The 20,642-nt window shown below is 39.2% G+C and overlaps 2 non-coding genes and 1 pseudogene across 2 annotated transcripts; all 3 read right to left on the reverse strand.

Annotated features, from left to right (window-relative positions):
• Positions 1–477: 477 nt before the first annotated feature.
• Positions 478–10,233, reverse strand: LOC115630254 (annotated as a pseudogene).
• Positions 10,234–10,720: 487 nt separating this feature from the next.
• Positions 10,721–10,899, reverse strand: LOC115630256. The gene has a single exon (XR_003996086.1). It is a non-coding gene; the product is annotated as a 5.8S ribosomal RNA (ribosomal RNA).
• A 746-nt stretch (positions 10,900–11,645) lies between these two features.
• Positions 11,646–13,646, reverse strand: LOC115630257. Its single transcript, XR_003996087.1, has one exon. It is a non-coding gene; the product is annotated as a small subunit ribosomal RNA (ribosomal RNA).
• Positions 13,647–20,642: the final 6,996 nt, after the last annotated feature.

Below are 20,642 nucleotides of genomic sequence, written 5' to 3' on the forward strand. Positions count from 1 at the left end.
CTTGTATATATTATATATTTACACGAGCCAATACTATACTAGAATATAGTAATTGGCATGCGCGTTCTTGTTTATAACATTTCTGATACTCTATGTACACATTCCAAAGTGATATACATAGAGTTATTATATACTTAAGACTTTTCGCATGCTCAAAGAGACAAGTATATATTAATTTTATACATAGGGACACCATTATGTATATTATTTTGTAGTATATAGGTGGGTGGTTATAATATATATAGGTTAAATATATATATAAAAAAAATAATAATAATTAATAATAATGGCAGGCCTTAATGAATACACACACCACCACCAACAGTGAGTGAAACACCGGCTACCATTATTGATGATTCTCGATTGACTCTATATATATATATATATTATTATATATTATTATATATACTACATGCACAATGTACAAAACCATTGCGAAGTCGTATATTTTTATATATAAACATATTATATATATCGTCGAATCATCAAGCAAAGGATAAGCTTCAGTGGATCGCAGTATGGCAGCTGCTCAACCACTTACAACACCTTGCCCGTTACAAAAGTCGTTTACAATTGATTCTAGGCTTTGTCATTGTATTAAATAATGTTTTAATAAGTAACTAGCATTGGCACCAGGTGATCGAAGATCCTCCAAAGTTAACTATGTTACTCATAACATTGGCATCACATATTCATTGTCGTTTATAAATGCATATAAACTTTTAATGATTTAGAAGCCATACAATGCAAATTGCCCCATTTTTATCATTGCAGTCCAGCACGGATACGACCTTAGAGGCGTTCAGGCATAATCCAACGGACGTAGCGTCATACCACTGTTCGCTCGAACAAGTATTGTGCCATAGGTCCGTACCTGCGGTTCCTCTCGTACTACGCAGGAATGCTGTCGCAACAACGTTTTTGTCATTAGTAGGGTAAAACTAACCTGTCTCACGACGGTCTAAACCCAGCTCACGTTCCCTTGCATGGGTGAACAATCCAACGCTTGGTGAATTTTGCTTCACAATGATAGGAAGAGCCGACATCGAAGGATCAAAAAGCGACGTCGCTATGAACGCTTGGCCGCCACAAGCCAGTTATCCCTATGGTAACTTTTCTGACACCTCTTGTTAAAAACTCTTTAAACCAAAAGGATCGATAGGCCGAGCTTTTGCTGTCCCTGTGTGTACTGGACACCGAGATCAAGTCAGCTTTTGCCCTTTTGCTCTATGTGTGGTTTCTGTCCGCACTGAGCTGGCCTTGGGACACCTCCGTTATTATTTGAGAGATGTACCGCCCCAGTCAAACTCCCTACCTGGCAATGTCCTTGAATTGGATCATACCGGAGTAATTGGAGTTATACCAAATTCATAAATTGAAAATACACATAAATGCGCATCCTCTCATTATTAGAATTTTTTTGCAATTATATAACAAACTCATGATACTTTGATCAAGAAGCTTGCATCAAAACCCAATACCATAAGATATATAAAAATATATCCGTATAATGGCTAGGAAATGATACACGTTCCATTTAATCAAGTAAGTAAGGAAACAATAAGAGTAGTGGTATTTCATTGGCGATACTAAACCGAAATCTAATATCTCCCACTTATTCTACACCTCTTATGTCTCCTTACACTGCCAGATTAGAGTCAAGCTCAAAAGGGTCTTCTTTCCCCGCTAATTATTCCAAGCCCGTTCCCTTGGCTGTGGTTTCGCTAGATAGTAGATAGGGACATTCGTCACGGATCTCTCCGGGATTTGTTTTATGTGGCGTGTACCACTACAAAGGGTTTACTACCACAACACTCAAGTCAGACAAGTGTGCATACACACTGCATTCACAGTGTGTATGTACACAAGACCGACTACAGTGCACGGGTTTTGGTACGATGCGCCAAACCAGTCGCCCCAGCTAACAACCACCAGCAAATACAGTGGGAGCTTCGCCAGTACCAATTCGGGATATATGCTTGTCGGGCATATATCCCCCTCTTGGATGGGAGGCGAAGTGCATCTAAACACCTCTGCTGCTCTCAGGGTCGCAGCGCCCGGTTGGAAAACGCAACTCCACGCCGAATAAAGGCCGAAGCCAATACTCTACCCGCGATGTAGGTGACAACCACAGCCACTACGATACTCCCACAAGGGGGCCTACCTCAATGGGGAGCCCTTGGAGAACTCCCCAACCCGTAGTACCGAAACTTCAACTCATACCGCCCTGAACAGCGGCATGAGTAGGACTCGGTGAGCCCTGGCCCTTTTGCCCGACAGCACGGATGGGTTAACCAGCTTTTTGCCACATCAGTCGCCTCATACGACAAGCCGTGACCGCTGAGATGGTATTCTAAGCCCCGCCATCACACGGGGGAGGTGCCAGTTTTGGCTGATTTTAGCCCGGGACTGGCAGCCCAATGTTCACCGGCTGTTCATCACGTTGCCGACGCCGTGCGAACACAGCGTCAGCGAACGCCTCCAACCTCTGCATCCTCTCTGGCGTCTCCGTCACACCAGACACCCTCCAGATGCCGCTCCTCCACTCAATCCCGAGTCCTGCGAGGTCACGAAGATCCGCGTACAGCGGGCATACACACAAGATGTGCAGCCAATCCTCCTCCTCAGCGCCGCATGAGCATGCAGGCGCGTCGGCGATGCCTCTCCTGTGCAGAAACTCGTTCATCGAGCCATGTCCCGTCATCAGGAATCCAGCACGCAGGCTGAACCTGAAGCTCCTGCGACTGTAGACGAAGCCTGCGTCTGGGAAAAAACGATGGGTCGTGCGCCCGCACTCACCGTCGTCATCCCATCGGAGCTGCCACTCACGTAGCAGGCATTCGTCTAGCAGCGCCTTCCTCTGCCTCTTATCCACGTCCGCCAAGTCCTGGCCGTGCAGCCACTCTCCCTCCTCCAGCGGGTAGCCCTTGCGCAGTTTGAACATGATTGCCAATTGCTTGGCAACCAAGTCAAACGGTGCGGCTCCTGCCAGCACCTGTAGCGCGACCGTCGAGACTGTGCGACACACTGGCAGTGTTGAGGCGCCTCTTGGGCGCAACCTGCCCTGCCTGTCGGTACCATACCGACGCACCAAACAGTGCGCACGGTATCATCAGGCCCGCATAGATGGTTCTCTTCGCCTCCGGACTGAGGCCCCAGTCAACGCGAAGCACTCGCGCCAATCGTCCCGCGACGCCCAGCATCTTCCCGCGTAGGGACACTATGTGCGGCATAAAGCTCATCCGCTCGCCGACCATAATGCCCAGGTACTTTGTGCAGGGCACGTACGGCAGAGCCATCCCCCGGTAACGTACCCAGGGAGGTCTGCTGCGTGCCAAAGTACCTTTCAGCAGCATGATGTGCGTCTTGGTGGTGGATACCGAAACGCCTGCTTCGGCACCCCACTCTCCGACGATGCTCATCAGCCGCTCGCTCTCCTCTTCCAACGCACGTCTCGCGTTCGCCTCCACGAGGATGAGCAGGTCATCAGCATAAGCGCTGAAGGTGCACTCCTGCTCCAGCCTCCTCAGCAACACGTCCATTGCCAAATTCCAAATATATGGACCGCTAATGGACCCCTGTGGGCAACCTCGAGTTACCGACACAGTCTCCTCTCCATGATTACTCAACATGGACGCGCTCCTGCCAGAAAAGTAGCTCTGCCACAAGCCAATTTCACGGCATCCCGCGTCGTCCAGTCGGCGCATTACGTAACTCCACTCCAAGTGGTCGAAGGCTCCTTTGAAGTCCACGAATAATCCAAGCACGTATCGGGCCGGGCTGGCCGCGACCGTGCTTGTCACGTGCCTCCACGCGTCCTCCACGCAGCGTCCAGGCTTAAAGCCGAATTGCCATCTGCAGCCTTCCGGCACTGCCTCCTTGAGACGGTCCACCATGATCGCCTCCAGCACTTTACCGAACACCGGCAGCAAGCAGATACCTCGATAGGAAGCAGGATCGCTCCTGTTCCCATCAGGCCCTTTGAGCAAAGCGACCACACGTGGCCGCTTCCACTCTTCCGGGAAGTATCCACTTGCTAAACAGCGGGAATACAACGCTGCCAAGTGCTGGGGGATAGCTCTCCAGACCGCCTTTGCAACCGCTCCAGTGATCCCGTCCAATCCTGGCGATCGCCTGCTCCTCAACCGCGCAATACACGCAGACACCTCCGAAACCTCGAGAGCTGGAGGGGCAACTTCGGCAATGGCTATGGGAGCTCTGGACTCCGCAACTGGGAAAAAGTTGCGGAGGAGCACTCGCGCACAGTCGTTCCACGAAACGACTGTCTCGCCATTGGCCCGAAGCGACCCTATCTCGGCGTTTCCTCTGCGTCTGTTATTGCAGATCCGGTACACATGCCCCCACGGGTCGTCCCTGTGCTCCTGCACAAAACGCCGCCAATCATCCTCCTTCGCCTTCAGTATTTGCTTCTTGTACTGAGCCAAGGCAATCCTCAGCTCAGTAGCAAGAAGCCGCTCGTCATCGGTGTGATGACGACGCGCATACTGCCTTCGGCGTCGCACTCTCCTCACCCGTCGGCGCATGCCGTCCAACTCGGCCGTCCACCAGTTCACTCTCCGAACTGTGCTCGTCTCACGGCGTCCTATCGCCCTGTCGCACGCATGGTGTACGACAGACCGTAGGGCCGCTACCTGTTCATCCATCGGTGCATCCGCCGAAATCGCCTCCGCTCCTCCGATGACCTCCTCATCGAACAATCGCCAACGCGCTCTCGCGAGATTCCAGGACGGCACAGGAGTAATGGTACTCTCAACTGCGTTCTGGGGTCCAGGTGTCACCACAACAGAGATTCTGTTGTGGTCACTCAGGACCCACTCGTCCACTCTCCATTGGTATGCAGCCCATACCAATGCTGCGTCGTTGGCGATTGTGACGTCAATGTCACTCCTCCCGTTCGGTCCATCGAAGGTGAATACCTCGCTGTATTCATTTAGCGCTCCAGCACTACTTCCCGTGATCCACTCAGCCAGCAGCTCACCCCGCTGTTGGTTTAAATGTCCCTGATTCGCATCAGAGACCTTGCTAAACCACAGGGGGGATACTGCGTTCGCGTCGAGTCCGAGGATGGCAGGCGTGTTGCTAGCGCGCAACAACACCGCATCCAAGTAGCCTAGATACGGCTCAATATCCGCTCCAAATTGGCAGTATACGGAGGACAGGTAGGCTGTGCCAAAGCCACCCGTCACTCTCACGCATACCCCAAGGTCCGTTGTAAGGTCCTCCATTTGGACGCACACGACATCAGGGTCATCCACAACGATGGCCGCCTTCTTCCTCCTGTCTGTGTAGACTCGCATACTGGATGGCAGTCCAGTAACGCGATCCAAGTGGGGGCTAACATAAGGTTCCTGGATCAGAGCGAAGGTGTATCCAGAATTCCTTATCCTAACCCCACACTCTATTGTTGCGTCGCTGCATCTCCCACAATTTGCCTGAAGGACACTAAACATGATTAATGTCTAGCTTGCACCCTTGCTAGCACCGTTGCGTATATCGGGCAGGTCTCGGACAGCATTAGATGCCCCGAGGGTAGCCCCTTGAATCTACAATTACGGCAGTCCGCCGCAGTGTTGCACTTGGCTGCAGTGTGTCCCTCTTGGCCGCACTGGCGGCATACATCGGTCTTGAAGCGACACTGGGCCACCTTGTGGTCAAAACTGACACACCTATGGCAAGCATAGGTGCGCACGATGGGCCGGAAACGGTATGACATCCACTTGATGTAGATATGACCCCATTTTTCCCCTATAGCCAGCGATTTCTCGTCCATTTCAAGCGTCAGGTTAATGTTGTTGCCGTTTTCATTCGTCCATGGCTTCGTCTCCAGGTGTACGGCCTTTTGGAAGGCACCCCGAGTGAAGTCGTCTTTAAAGTTTTTGTCATAGAGCTCCTCCATGAATACCTCAGGCGTCAGTGTTGTGTCCACACTAAATACAGTTATCCTGGGTCTGATCCCTTTATTTTTCTCCACTTCCAGTCCGATCTCCTTGAACTTCTTGTTATTAACAATTTTGTTACATTCTCCGGGAGTCGGCATACTCAAGAGAACTTTACCGTTCTTCAGCTCTTTTATTCCTTGCACTCGTACTCCCGCTGTTTGTAAAATCTCCGTTTTGATTTTCTCCGCAACTGATACATTGGGATCATCGCAAGAGACAACTGCTGCGTAGGATTGGGGCTCTGGTTTCACGTGTGCCATACGTACACCAGGGGCAGTAGGGGTGGGAGCAGTCATTGTCGCAACAGTATATGGAGGGCTAACGGGTGGGACAGCAGAGGGTTTCATTTGGGGCATTACCTGGCATCTGCTTTCCAAAACTGCGTTTCTCACGGAAAGAGATAAGATGAGTTCGTCGTATTTTTTAATGGCCCTGTAAATGGCCATGGTGGGCTCGTGACCAAGTCCGGCCTTGGCAATCGCTTCGTTGACGCTTAGTTGAACTTTGGATATCTCCGCGAGGATCGCCGGATACCCTTTTTCGACTATTTCACACGCTTTACATTCTTCGGCTTGATTCTGAACGGCAGCGGTTTTGGTGGCAGCTGGGGTGGGTGCTGGGAGGGATTCGGCAATAACGGACTGGACAGGGACAGGCATGGGCTTACTGAACACAAACTCGGCTTCAGATTGGGCAGCGCTATTGTTGTCACAATGCCTCTTCGCCAATGCGGCTTCATTGGCAATCGGGCTTAGCGGCCCCGCGGCTTCACGCTTCTTTTTGCCCTCCTTGGAGCGTTTGGCACGTTTGATACTGCCTACCGAAGCGTCGGAAAACTCCATGGCACTGGTATCGCCGTCCTCGCTTTGCAAAGCAGCACGGCCCTTAGGCCCATTCTCCTCCATTTTAAACTGCTTAAGTGAGCAAAGACACTCACCTAGAATAAAGCTGGTGCACTAACCAGAACAAAAGATCGAAAAGATCGAAAAGATCGAAGAGATCGAAAAGATCGAAAAGATCGCAAAGATCGCAAAGATCGCAAAGATCGCAAAGATCGAAAAGATCGCAAAAGATCGAACCCAAAGCTCAAAAGCTCAAAAGCTCCAAAGCTCTCTATTGCAGCTTTTAATGTCTATTGGGCTTAACGCGCCCCCTGGCGATGGCTTTTGTAAGCTAGATGAGCTTACAAAGCTACACGCACTAACACACTGGTATACTGGCACAAGTATGTGTACAAGCTTTTAGTCTGACCTTGGCACTGAGCACTGTATGTATATATAGCTTGGCGCCTTATTGCAATTTACCGCAATTTCAGCGCTTAATCCACTTGTTTACTACAATTTGTAGTAAACAACTTGTTTGTGTGTGTATTTCACAGAACGATTTCACAGAACGATTTACCGTATGATTTACCATACGATTTACCGTTTTTGCTGGGCAAAACTTACTATACGATCGATGCGCGCACTTTCGTAGCAGGTCTACTCGCGACGACTGTCAAAAGCAAACTGAGTAGATAGGGACAGTAGGAATCTCGTTAATCCATTCATGCGCGTCACTAATTAGATGACGAGGCATTTGGCTACCTTAAGAGAGTCATAGTTACTCCCGCCGTTGACCCGCGCTTACTTGAATTTCTTCACGTTGACATTCAGAGCACTGGGCAGAAATCACATTGTGTCAACACCCGCTAGGGCCATCACAATGCTTTGTTTTAATTAGACAGTCGGATTCCCCAAGTCCGTGCCAGTTCTGAATTGATTGTTAATTGATAATCGTTATAATTTAAAAGAGCTAAAACTGAAAGGTTTAACCCCTCCAGATTAGTATTCTTAAAAATTTTAGCAAGAAAGTTCCACAATTGGCTACGTAACTAACAATCCGGGGAACAAATGACGATCATTAAAAATAATCGAAATTCTATTTACCCAGAACGAGAACATAAACCATGTTATTGTTTCCCAATCAAGCCCGATTATCTCAATCTTCAGAGCCAATCCTTATCCCGAAGTTACGGATCTAATTTGCCGACTTTCCTTACCTACATTATTCCATCGACTAGAGACTCTTCACCTTGGAGACCAGCTGCGGATATTGGTACGGCCTGTTGAGAAGTTTGCGTGTCCCCACCATAAATTTTCAAGGTCCGAGGAGAAAATATCGACACAACAGTATATGTCATGCTCTTCTAGCCCATCTACCATATCTCTCTGCGAAAGACTTCCATGGTAGTACGGCTATAAAACAGAAAAGAAAACTCTTCCGATATCTCTCGACGGCTTCTTTATGGTCGTTCCTGTTGCCAGGATGAGCACAAGGCCCATATTTAATAACAAACGGATACTCAACAGGTTACGGAATTGGAACCGTATTCCCTTTCGTTCAAAATTATTCAAGTGTATCAATAATAATATGTATGTTGTGTATATATATATATATATATTTTTACTTGAAAATTTTCGGCTTTCGCCTTGAACTTAGGACCGACTAACTCGTGATCAACCACTGTTCACACGAAACCCTTCTCCACTTCAGTCCTCCAAGGTCTCATTCGATTATTTGCTACTACCACCAAGATCTGTACCAATGGCGGCTCCATGCAGGCTTACGCCAAACACTTCTACGCACACCATTGTACCTTCCTACTCACTAAAGTTTCAAAATTTATATTTTTATATAAATATGAATCATTTACTTTAGCGGTAATGTATAGGTATACAACTTAAGCGCCATCCATTTTAAGGGCTAGTTGCTTCGGCAGGTGAGTTGTTACACACTCCTTAGCGGATTACGACTTCCATGTCCACCGTCCTGCTGTTTTAAGCAACCAACGCCTTTCATGGTATCTGCATGAGTTGTTAATTTGGGCACCGTAACATTACGTTTGGTTCATCCCACAGCGCCAGTTCTGCTTACCAAAAGTGGCCCACTGGGCACATTATATCATAACCTTAAACTTCATTTCAAGAAAGTTAAGGTTCTTACCCATTTAAAGTTTGAGAATAGGTTAAGATCGTTTCGACCCTAAGGCCTCTAATCATTCGCTTTACCAGATAAGATTATTTTATGCAATATATAAATGCACCAGCTATCCTGAGGGAAACTTCGGAAGGAACCAGCTACTAGATGGTTCGATTGGTCTTTCGCCCCTATACTCAATTCTGACAATCGATTTGCACGTCAGAACTGTTTCGGTCTTCCATCAGGGTTTCCCCTGACTTCAACCTGATCAAGTATAGTTCACCATCTTTCGGGTCACAGCATATATGCTCAAGGTACGTTCCAGTTAGAGGTATAAATAATATAAATATTATTATACATAACTATATAGAGCGCCCCGGGATTGAATTAATAAACTATATAAAATAATTTAAAAACTAATCCCATTTGTATTGGTAGTCAAGTTAATTACGCCATTAGGTTTATAAAATAAATCCCAATGACTTGCATATATGTTAGACTCCTTGGTCCGTGTTTCAAGACGGGTCCCGAAGGTATCCTGAATCTTTCGCATTGTTAATCATACAAGTGCCTATAATAAATATAAATATCATAGATATAAATATCATTATATAATTTCGAAAAATTAACACACTGTATTTCATATCAATCTATCAGCACTTTATCAAATTTAATGACATTTATTCTATGTTATCAATGGGCAAGCCATAATAATTTGAATAAACTATAAGCCATATTTTATGATAAATTTTTGTATATGCTAATAGATTACAATGTCCTTATATGGGAAAAATGCACACTATTATTAATAATATTTATTAAATATTATAATTATAATGATGAATTTCCCATAATGGATATTCAGGTTCATCGGGCTTAACCTCTAAGCAGTTTCACGTACTATTTAACTCTCTATTCAGAGTTCTTTTCAACTTTCCCTCACGGTACTTGTTTACTATCGGTCTCATGGTTATATTTAGTTTTAGATGGAGTTTACCACCCACTTAGTGCTGCACTATCAAGCAACACGACTCTTTGGAAATCATCATCTAGTAATCATTAACGTTATACGGGCCTGGCACCCTCTATGGGTAAATGGCCTCATTTAAGAAGGACTTAAATCGTTAATTTCTCATACTAGAATATAGATGTTCCATACACTGCATCTCACATTTGCCATATAGACAAAGTGACTTAGTGCTGAACTGTTTTCTTTTCGCTCGCCGCTACTAAGAAAATCCTTGTTAGTTTCTTTTCCTCCCCTAATTAATATGCTTAAATTCAGGGGGTAGTCCCATATGAGTTGAGGTTGTATAAATATATTTTCATTTATTAGAAAAAAATATTTCTAATAATTTAATACATATATATATTTTATGTGAAATGAGAACACAACTACCCATTAAAATTCAATTAAAAGAAGAAAAAGTTCATAGTCCCAATCATTTTTATACTTTTTATATTCTTTTTATATTTATATTCGCACAACATTAATAAGAGGCAATTCTAGATAAAATGTATTTTATGCTAGACATTCCTCAGTATTAAATGAATTGTGTGAAAAAAAAGAAAGTATAAATTTTCTTCTTTTCATCACTCTCATATACAATTTTATATAGGAATATTATGTTTGTATATTTATGAGATGATGTGTGTGTTTCATTTCATATATATATTGTATTATATGCTCTTAATATTATGAATATATGAATATATATATCCAATAATATACCATATGCTTTAAATATTTTGTATATTAAACAAAATATTTATTAAGCAACTTAATTAGCATAGTCTTACAACCCTCAACCATATGTAGTCCAAGCAGCACTTCAAAATTAATTAAAGTACATAACAGCATGGACTGCGATATGCGTTCAAAATGTCGATGTTCATGTGTCCTGCAGTTCACACGATGACGCACAGTTTGCTGCGTTCTTCATCGACCCATGAGCCGAGTGATCCACCGCTTAGAGTTTTATATTGATGTTTTTGTTTGTTTTTATATGTCATATATGATTTTATTGAAAGAAATTAAAAATACACCATTTTATTGGCATATATCAATTCCTTCAATAAATTGTATTTAGACCTAAATAAATGCTGCGTAATGACTTAGTTTAATATAATCAGTTTTTTGTAGCATATATAATTTTATATGTGTGGATTTGAATATTTTTCATCGATTATATTAAACATTAACCTGGGCATTTTCACACACAAGTAGTATGTGAAAAATAGGTACAACATTGTTTAATTTAGGTGTTTATTATTGCATGTTTTTTCCATTGTATGCAACTTATAAATTAATAATGAAGCAATACAATTATTTAGCAATAATATTTTAAATCAAAACATATATATATGTATTGATTTGATTTGATTGACCTTTCTATATAAATATGTTGCGTAAAGACTTAGTTTAATATAATCAGTTTTTTGTAGCATATATAATATAATATGTGGATTATTTTCATCGATTATATTAAAGCATTAACCTGGGCATTCTCACACACGTCTGCGTGAAAAATAGGTACAACACTTATTTACTTTAGGTCCATATATGTTGTGTGTAAAATTTTATATTTTACACATTTTTATATGTATATAGTGTATATGTATGGCAATATATGTGTGTATATGGTAGTATTATATATATTTGGTATTTTCAATATTTATTGAATAATACCTTTGTATCATTAATTTTGATATAAAATATCACAATAATGATCCTTCCGCAGGTTCACCTACGGAAACCTTGTTACGACTTTTACTTCCTCTAAATAATCAAGTTCGGTCAACTTTTGCGAAACAACCGTAACACACGAGGCGTCACAGTGATCACGTCCGGAGACCTCACTAAATAATTCAATCGGTAGTAGCGACGGGCGGTGTGTACAAAGGGCAGGGACGTAATCAATGCGAGTTAATGACTCACACTTACTGGGAATTCCAAGTTCATATGAACAGTTTCAGTTCACAATCCCAAGCATGAAAGTGGTTCAGCGGTTTACCCGGACCTCTCGGTCTAGGAAATACACGTTGATACTTTCATTGTAGCGCGCGTGCAGCCCAGGACATCTAAGGGCATCACAGGCCTGTTATTGCTCAATCTCATTATTGCTAGACGCAATTTGTCCATTTAAGAAGCTAGTGTCCTTATAATGGGACAAACCAACAGGTACGGCTCCACTTATATAAACACATTCAATCATGATAAACATTTTACTATCCACCATGAATTGAAGGCTATATAAGCTTCAACACCATAATCCTGAAGATATCTATTTAATATATTTGAGTCTCGTTCGTTATCGGAATTAACCAGACAAATCACTCCACGAACTAAGAACGGCCATGCACCACCACCCATAGATTCGAGAAAGAGCTATCAATCTGTCTTACACGCTTATGTTCGGACCTGGTAAGTTTTCCCGTGTTGAGTCAAATTAAGCCGCAGGCTCCACTCCTGGTGGTGCCCTTCCGTCAATTCCTTTAAGTTTCAGCTTTGCAACCATACTTCCCCCGGAGCCCAAAAGCTTTGGTTTCCCGGGAAGCGACTGAGAGAGCCATAAAAGTAGCTACACCCAATTGCTAGCTGGCATCGTTTATGGTTAGAACTAGGGCGGTATCTGATCGCCTTCGAACCTCTAACTTTCGTTCTTGATTAATGAAAACATCTTTGGCAAATGCTTTCGCTTAAGTTAGTCTTACGACGGTCCAAGAATTTCACCTCTCGCGTCGTAATACTAATGCCCCCAAACTGCTTCTATTAATCATTACCTCTTGTTCTAAAAACCAATGAAAGTAGAACAGAGGTCTTATTTCATTATCCCATGCACAGAATATTCAGGCATTTGAAGCCTGCTTTAAGCACTCTAATTTGTTCAAAGTAATTGTACCGGCCCACAATAACACTCGATGAAGAGCACTAATGCAGGTTTTTAAATAGGAGGTATATATAAAAAAAATAACAAGTATCTTTATATATATATAAGAACTCCACCGGTAATACGCTTACATACATAAAGGTATAGTACTAACTACAATTGTATGTTGTACTACCCGTATGAAGCACAAGTTCAACTACGAACGTTTTAACCGCAACAACTTTAATATACGCTATTGGAGCTGGAATTACCGCGGCTGCTGGCACCAGACTTGCCCTCCAATTGGTCCTTGTTAAAGGATTTAAAGTGTACTCATTCCAATTACAGGGCCTCGGATATGAGTCCTGTATTGTTATTTTTCGTCACTACCTCCCCGAGCTGGGAGTGGGTAATTTACGCGCCTGCTGCCTTCCTTAGATGTGGTAGCCGTTTCTCAGGCTCCCTCTCCGGAATCGAACCCTGATTCCCCGTTACCCGTTGCAACCATGGTAGTCCTAAATACTACCATCAAAAGTTGATAGGGCAGACATTTGAAAGATCTGTCGTCGGTACAAGACCATACGATCTGCATGTTATCTAGAGTTCAACCAATATAACGATCTTGCGACCGCTTGGTTTTTGTCTAATAAAAGCACACGTTCCAAAAGGTCCGTGTTTTAATTGCATGTATTAGCTCTAGAATTACCACAGTTATCCAAGTAACTGTTAACGATCAAAGGAACCATAACTGATATAATGAGCCTTTTGCGGTTTCACTGTTAATTCGTGTGTACTTAGACATGCATGGCTTAATCTTTGAGACAAGCATATAACTACTGGCAGGATCAACCAGAATAATGTTATTTTATATATAATTTGTGTTTTGCTTTTTAAGCTTTTGTTTGTTTGGGCGGAACAAAATCTTGTATATATATTATATATACTTTTTGTGTACTCTGTGTACATTTTTGCATAATAATGCTTTTTGCCAGGGCGGCGACGGGCGGATTTATTTGTACATATAGTAGTGTGTGTTTTTCTTCATTTGCTTTTGTATGGGCGGAAATATTTTGCATTATCAATATAATATATACTTCTTTTGTATGTATTGTGTGGCAACATTTTTTTTATAAAATTGGCAATTTAATAATATATTTTTGAATAAAAATATAATATACATATAGATTTTTTTTGTCCAAATAAGTTCTATCCTTAACGTATATGGCCATCTTCTTATACGGCATTCATATTCGTCATTTTTATATTTAATAATATTATATAATGCTTTTTCATTTCAATAAACATATGTGTATCGGGTGTTTGGTCTCCATATATATTTTGGCATAATATTATTTTTGTTTGAATGTTTATATATTATTCCATTTTATTATAATATGCTTTTTATTACCAACGCTTTTTTAATAACACTTCGCTTATATATTTGTGTTATTTTATATATATTTAAGCATAATATTTTTATGCTTTTTATTTCAAGTAACATATATTTTATATGTTTTACTTGTATGTGTTGGTTATCCCCATTTTAAGTAAATTCATAAGCATTATTATTTTTCTTGGATATATATATATATTATTCATTTTTAATAATATGCCTTTGATGTTTGGTAACATGTATTTTATGTGTGTAGTAACATATTTTTATAAAGCATTAATATTATTAATGTAGGATATATAATGAACATTTATTTTTATAGACTAATCTATAATAATATGTAACATTTCGTTCAAAAATATTTTTATATTTTCACTTTCTGAAAATATTTGTGTGCTTGTAACATTTATTTAGTATGAATTAAATAAATTAATTCATTTTGAATATGAAATTTATAATTTCATATATTATGTGTGTGTTATTATATATAACTCTACCCATCTTCACTCGCGATGAGCTAGGGTAGGAGAAATATACATACAACACATATAACACACTATTTTTGCGTACATATTAAAAATATATACACAAATAATGTGTCTTTTGTTTGTTTGTTCATTTTGTTATTTAACGCTATTTTATATAGCGCAAATACTTTTTTTTTATTAATAAGTCATAACAAGTTATAACTATTAATTTTTCATTTTATATAATAGCCTCCCCAATAACTATATATAAAATTTTACACATGTATAAATACATGTGTACTGTGTTTCTGTCTTTGTACACTATATTAATTGTGTATAATTTTTATACACCTATAGTATATCAAAAACTCATTAAGAACATAGTTCTTAATGTATCACACCAGACTAATTAACGATATAGGGGCAACCAGGTCGGACTTGTTTGGTTTTTCCTACTCCCAAATATCTTTTTCTGTATAGAGGGATTCTAACGACCAGTCGTAATGAACCATAAAAAGGAACAAACTGTCGATACGAAAGAACCATATACATAGTAAAAATTAACGATAGAAGTAAAATATTACAACTATCTTTATGTATATTACGCTACGAATATACAGGATTTATTTGAAATCATTGATTTCCCTTTGCCATATGAAGTAGTTTTGTGCCACTATTTCTTTATGTGACACCTTTTTTTCAAAATATACCACTAAATTATCAAGCCTTCTATTATAATAAAAAAAAATATTTACTATAATAGAATCAAGCTTCTCCACTATATATTATTATACTGATGTGTCTATTTATTTATGTGTTGCTGCCATATTATAATTCGTCAACCGCATCTCTATAAGCACTATTATTTTAATGATGCCCCAGTTCATTAAATATTATATGAAGTAATTTACTTCGTGCTGATGCTAACTCCATGAAGTAGTTTTGTGCCACTACTTCTATCTGCAGTAGCATTTTTTCAAATGTACCACTAAATTCAACATGTATTTATGCACCTCCATAACCAAACATAAATACATTTATAGTGTGTTTATTACGAATAAACACACTATATTTATTTTAATACCTTGGGACACCATTTGTATATATGGGCTTACTTTAAATTCCACCAGACTTTAGTAAAACCCATATATATTATATGTATTTTATGCACCTCCATAACCAAACATAAATACATTTATAGTGTGTTTATTATGAATAAACACACTATATTTATTTTAATACCTTGGGACACCATTTTTATATATAGGCTTACTTTAAATTCAACCAGACTATAGTAAAACCCATATATATTCTATACTAAATGCATCTGCACTATTAATGCCGCCACTACATTAATTTATATGAAAAAGTAATTTTACTTCTTCGTGCAGAAGCACACTCCACAAGTATGTTTTGTGCCACTACTTCTATCTGCAGTAGCATTTTTCAAAATGTACCACTAAATTCAACATGTATTTATGCACCTCCATAACCAAACATAAATACATTTATAGTGTGTTTATTACGAATAAACACACTATATTTATTTTAATACCTTGGGACACCATTTGTATATATGGGCTTACTTTAAATTCCACCAGACTTTAGTAAAACCCATATATATTATATGTATTTTATGTATTTTATGTATTTTATGTATTTTATGCACCTCCAAACATAAATACATTTATAGTGTGTTTATTACGAATAAACACACTATATTTATTTTAATACCTTGGGACACCATTTTTATATATGGGCTTACTTTAAATTCAACCAGACTATAGTAAAACCCATATATATTCTATACTAAATGCATCTGCACTATTAATGCCGCCACTACATTAATTTATATGAAAAAGTAATTTTACTTCTTCGTGCAGAAGCACACTCCACAAGGTATGTTTTGTGCCACTACTTCTATCTGCAGTAGCATTTTTTCAAAATGTACCACTAAATTCAACATGTATTTATGCACCTCCATAACCAACATAAATACATTTATAGTGTGTTTATTACGAATAAACACACTATATTTATTTTAATACCTTGGGACACCATTTGTATATATGGGCTTACTTTAAATTCCACCAGACTTTAGTAAAACCCATATATATTATATGTATTTTATGTATTTTATGCACCTCCAAACATAAATACATTTATAGTGTGTTTATTATGAATAAACACACTATATTTATTTTAATACCTTGGGACACCATTTTTATATATAGGCTTACTTTAAATTCAACCAGACTATAGTAAAACCCATATATATTCTATACTAAATGCATCTGCACTATTAATGCCGCCACTACATTAATTTATATGAAAAAGTAATTTTACTTCTTCGTGCAGAAGCACACTCCACAAGTATGTTTTGTGCCACTACTTCTATCTGCGGTAGCATTTTTTCAAAATGTACCACTAAATTCAACATGTATTTATGCACCTCCAAACCAAACATAAATACATTTATAGTGTGTTTATTTGGAATAAACACACTATATTTATTTTAACACATGGGTATCTTCATATATAGTGTGTTTATAATGAATAAACACACTATATTTTAATGCATAGGTTATTTCATATATAGTGTGTTTATTATGAATAAACACACTATATTTATTTTAATGCATGAGCTACTTCATATGTAGTGTGTTTATTTTGAATAAACACACTATATTATTTTAACTATACAAATGCATGTTATTTTAGTAATACATTTCATATAAAATGCTACAGCATAAAGAAGTAGTGTCACAAAACACCTATATATACATGGTGTCTGTTGCTTGAACAAACACTTGTATATATTATGAAGGAAAATTTTTCTTCATGGTGCGAGAACACCACTGACTCTATAGGTGTTTTGTGCCACTATTTCTTTATGCGGTAGCATTTTATATAAAATATATGACTAAAATGACATTTACCTCTATAGGTTAAATACGTTTATAGTGTGTTTATTTGGAATAAACACACTGTATTTTAATGCATGGGTTACTTCATATATAGTGTGTTTATTATTAATAAACACACTATATTTATTTTAACACATGGGTTACTTCATATATAGTGTGTTTATAATGAATAAACACACTATATTTATTATAATACCTTGGGACACCATTTGTATATATGGGCTTACTTTAAATTCCACCAGACTTTAGTAAAACCCATATATATTATATGTATTTATGCACCTCCAAACCAAACATAAATACACTTATAGTGTGTTTATTATGAATAAACACACTATATTTATTATAATACCTTGGGACACCATTGTATATATGGGCTTACTTTAAATTCCACCAGACTTTAGTAAGAAACATTTGTATTCCTTAATAAATGCATACTTTGTATGTACATTATATATATTTACACGCCAATACTATAGAATATAGTAATTGGCATGCGGGGTTCTTGTTTATAACATTTCTGATACTCTATGTACACACATTCCAAAGTGATACATAGCGTTATTATATACTTAAGACTTTTCGCATATGCTCAAGTCAAGGGCAAGTATATATTTATGCATGCCAATACTATAATATAGTAAAATTGGCGTGCGGGTGTGCTTGTTTGTAACATTTCTGATATACTATGTACACATTCCATAGTGATACATAGAGTTATTATATATTTAAGACTTTTCGCATAAGCTCAAGTCAAGGGCAAGTATATATTTACACATGCCAATACTATAATATAGTAAAATTGGCGTGCGGGTGTGCTTGTTTGTAACATTCTGATATACTATGTACACATTCCATAGTGATACATAGAGTTATTATATATTTAAGACTTTTCGCATATGCTCAAGTCAAGGGCAAGTATATATTTATGCATGCCAATACTATAATATAGTAAAATTGGCGTGCGGGTGTGCTTGTTTGTAACATTTCTGATATACTATGTACACATTCCATAGTGATACATAGAGTTATTATATATTAAGACTTTTCGCATAAGCTCAAGTCAAGGGCAAGTATATATTTACACATGCCAATACTATAATATAGTAAAATTGGCGTGCGGGTGTGCTTGTTTGTACATTCTGATATACTTATGTACACATTTCATAGTGATACATATATACTTAAGACTTTTCGCATATGCTCCAAGGGGCAAGTATATATTGACTTGTATATATTATATATTTACACGAGCCAATACTATACTAGAATATAGTAATTGGCATGCGCGTTCTTGTTTATAACATTTCTGATACTCTATGTACACATTCCAAAGTGATATACATAGAGTTATTATATACTTAAGACTTTTCGCATGCTCAAAGAGACAAGTATATATTAATTTATACATAGGGACACCATTATGTATATTATTTTGTAGTATATAGGTGGGTGGTTATAATATATATAGGTTAAATAATATAAAAAAAAAAAATAATAATTAATAATAATGGCAGGCCTTAATGAATACACACACCACCACCAACAGTGAGTGAAACACCGGGCTACCATTATTGATGATTCTCGATTGACTCTATATATATATATTATATATTATTATATATACTACATGCACAATGTACAAAACCATTTGCGAAGTCGTATATTTTTATATATAAACATATTATATATATCGTCGAATCATCAAGCAAAGGATAAGCTTCAGTGGATCGCAGTATGGCAGCTGCTCAACCACTTACAACACCTTGCCCGTTACAAAAGTCGTTTTACAATTGATTCTAGGCTTTGTCATTGTATTAAATAATGTTTTAATAAGTAACTAGCATTGGCACCAGGTGATCGAAGATCCTCCAAAGTTAACTATGTTACTCATAACATTGGCATCACATATTCATTGTCGTTTATAAATGCATATAAACTTTTTAATGATTTAGAAGCCATACAATGCAAATTGCCCCATTTTTATCATTGCAGTCCAGCACGGCTACGACCTTAGAGGCGTTCAGGCCTAATCCAACGGACGTAGCGTCATACCACTGTTCGCCTCGAACAAGTATTGTGCCATAGGTCCGTACCTGCGGTTCCTCTCGTACTACGCAGGAATGCTGTCGCAACAACGTTTTTTGTCATTAGTAGGGTAAAACTAACCTGTCTCACGACGGTCTAAACCCAGCTCACGTTCCCTTGCATGGGTGAACAATCCAACGCTTGGTGAATTTTGCTTCACAATGATAGGAAGAGCCGACATCGAAGGATCAAAAAGCGACGTCGCTATGAACGCTTGGCCGCCACAAGCCAGTTATCCCTATGGTAACTTTTCTGACACCTCTTGTTAAAAACTCTTTAAACCAAAAGGATCGATAGGCCGAGCTTTTGCTGTCCCTGTGTGTACTGGACACCGAGATCAAGTCAGCTTTTGCCCTTTTGCTCTATGTGTGGTTTCTGTCCGCACTGAGCTGGCCTTGGGACACCTCCGTTATTATTTGAGAGATGTACCGCCCCAGTCAAACTCCCTACCTGGCAATGTCCTTGAATTGGATCATACCGGAGTAATTGGAGTTATACCAAATTCATAAATTGAAAATACACATAAATGCGCATCCTCTCATTATTAGAATTTGTTTGCAATTATATAACAAACTCATGATACTTTGATCAAGAAGCTTGCATCAAAACCCAATACCATAAGATATATAAAAATATATCCGTATAATGGCTAGGAAATGATACACGTTCCATTTAATCAAGTAAGTAAGGAAACAATAAGAGTAGTGGTATTTCATTGGCGATACTAAACCGAAATCTAATATCTCCCACTTATTCTACACCTCTTATGTCTCTTACACTGCCAGATTAGAGTCAAGCTCAAAAGGGTCTTCTTTCCCCGCTAATTATTCCAAGCCCGTTCCCTTGGCTGTGGTTTCGCTAGATAGTAGATAGGGACATTCGTCACGGATCTCTCCGGGATTTTTTTATGTGGCGTGTACCACTACAAATGGTTTACTACCACAACACTCAAGTCAGACAAGTGTGCATACACACTG

Source organism: Scaptodrosophila lebanonensis, unplaced genomic scaffold, assembly GCF_003285725.1.
Source record: "Scaptodrosophila lebanonensis strain 11010-0011.00,11010-0021.00 unplaced genomic scaffold, SlebRS2 tig00000401-arrow-arrow-pilon, whole genome shotgun sequence".
Classification (NCBI taxonomy): Eukaryota; Metazoa; Arthropoda; class Insecta; order Diptera; family Drosophilidae; genus Scaptodrosophila; species Scaptodrosophila lebanonensis.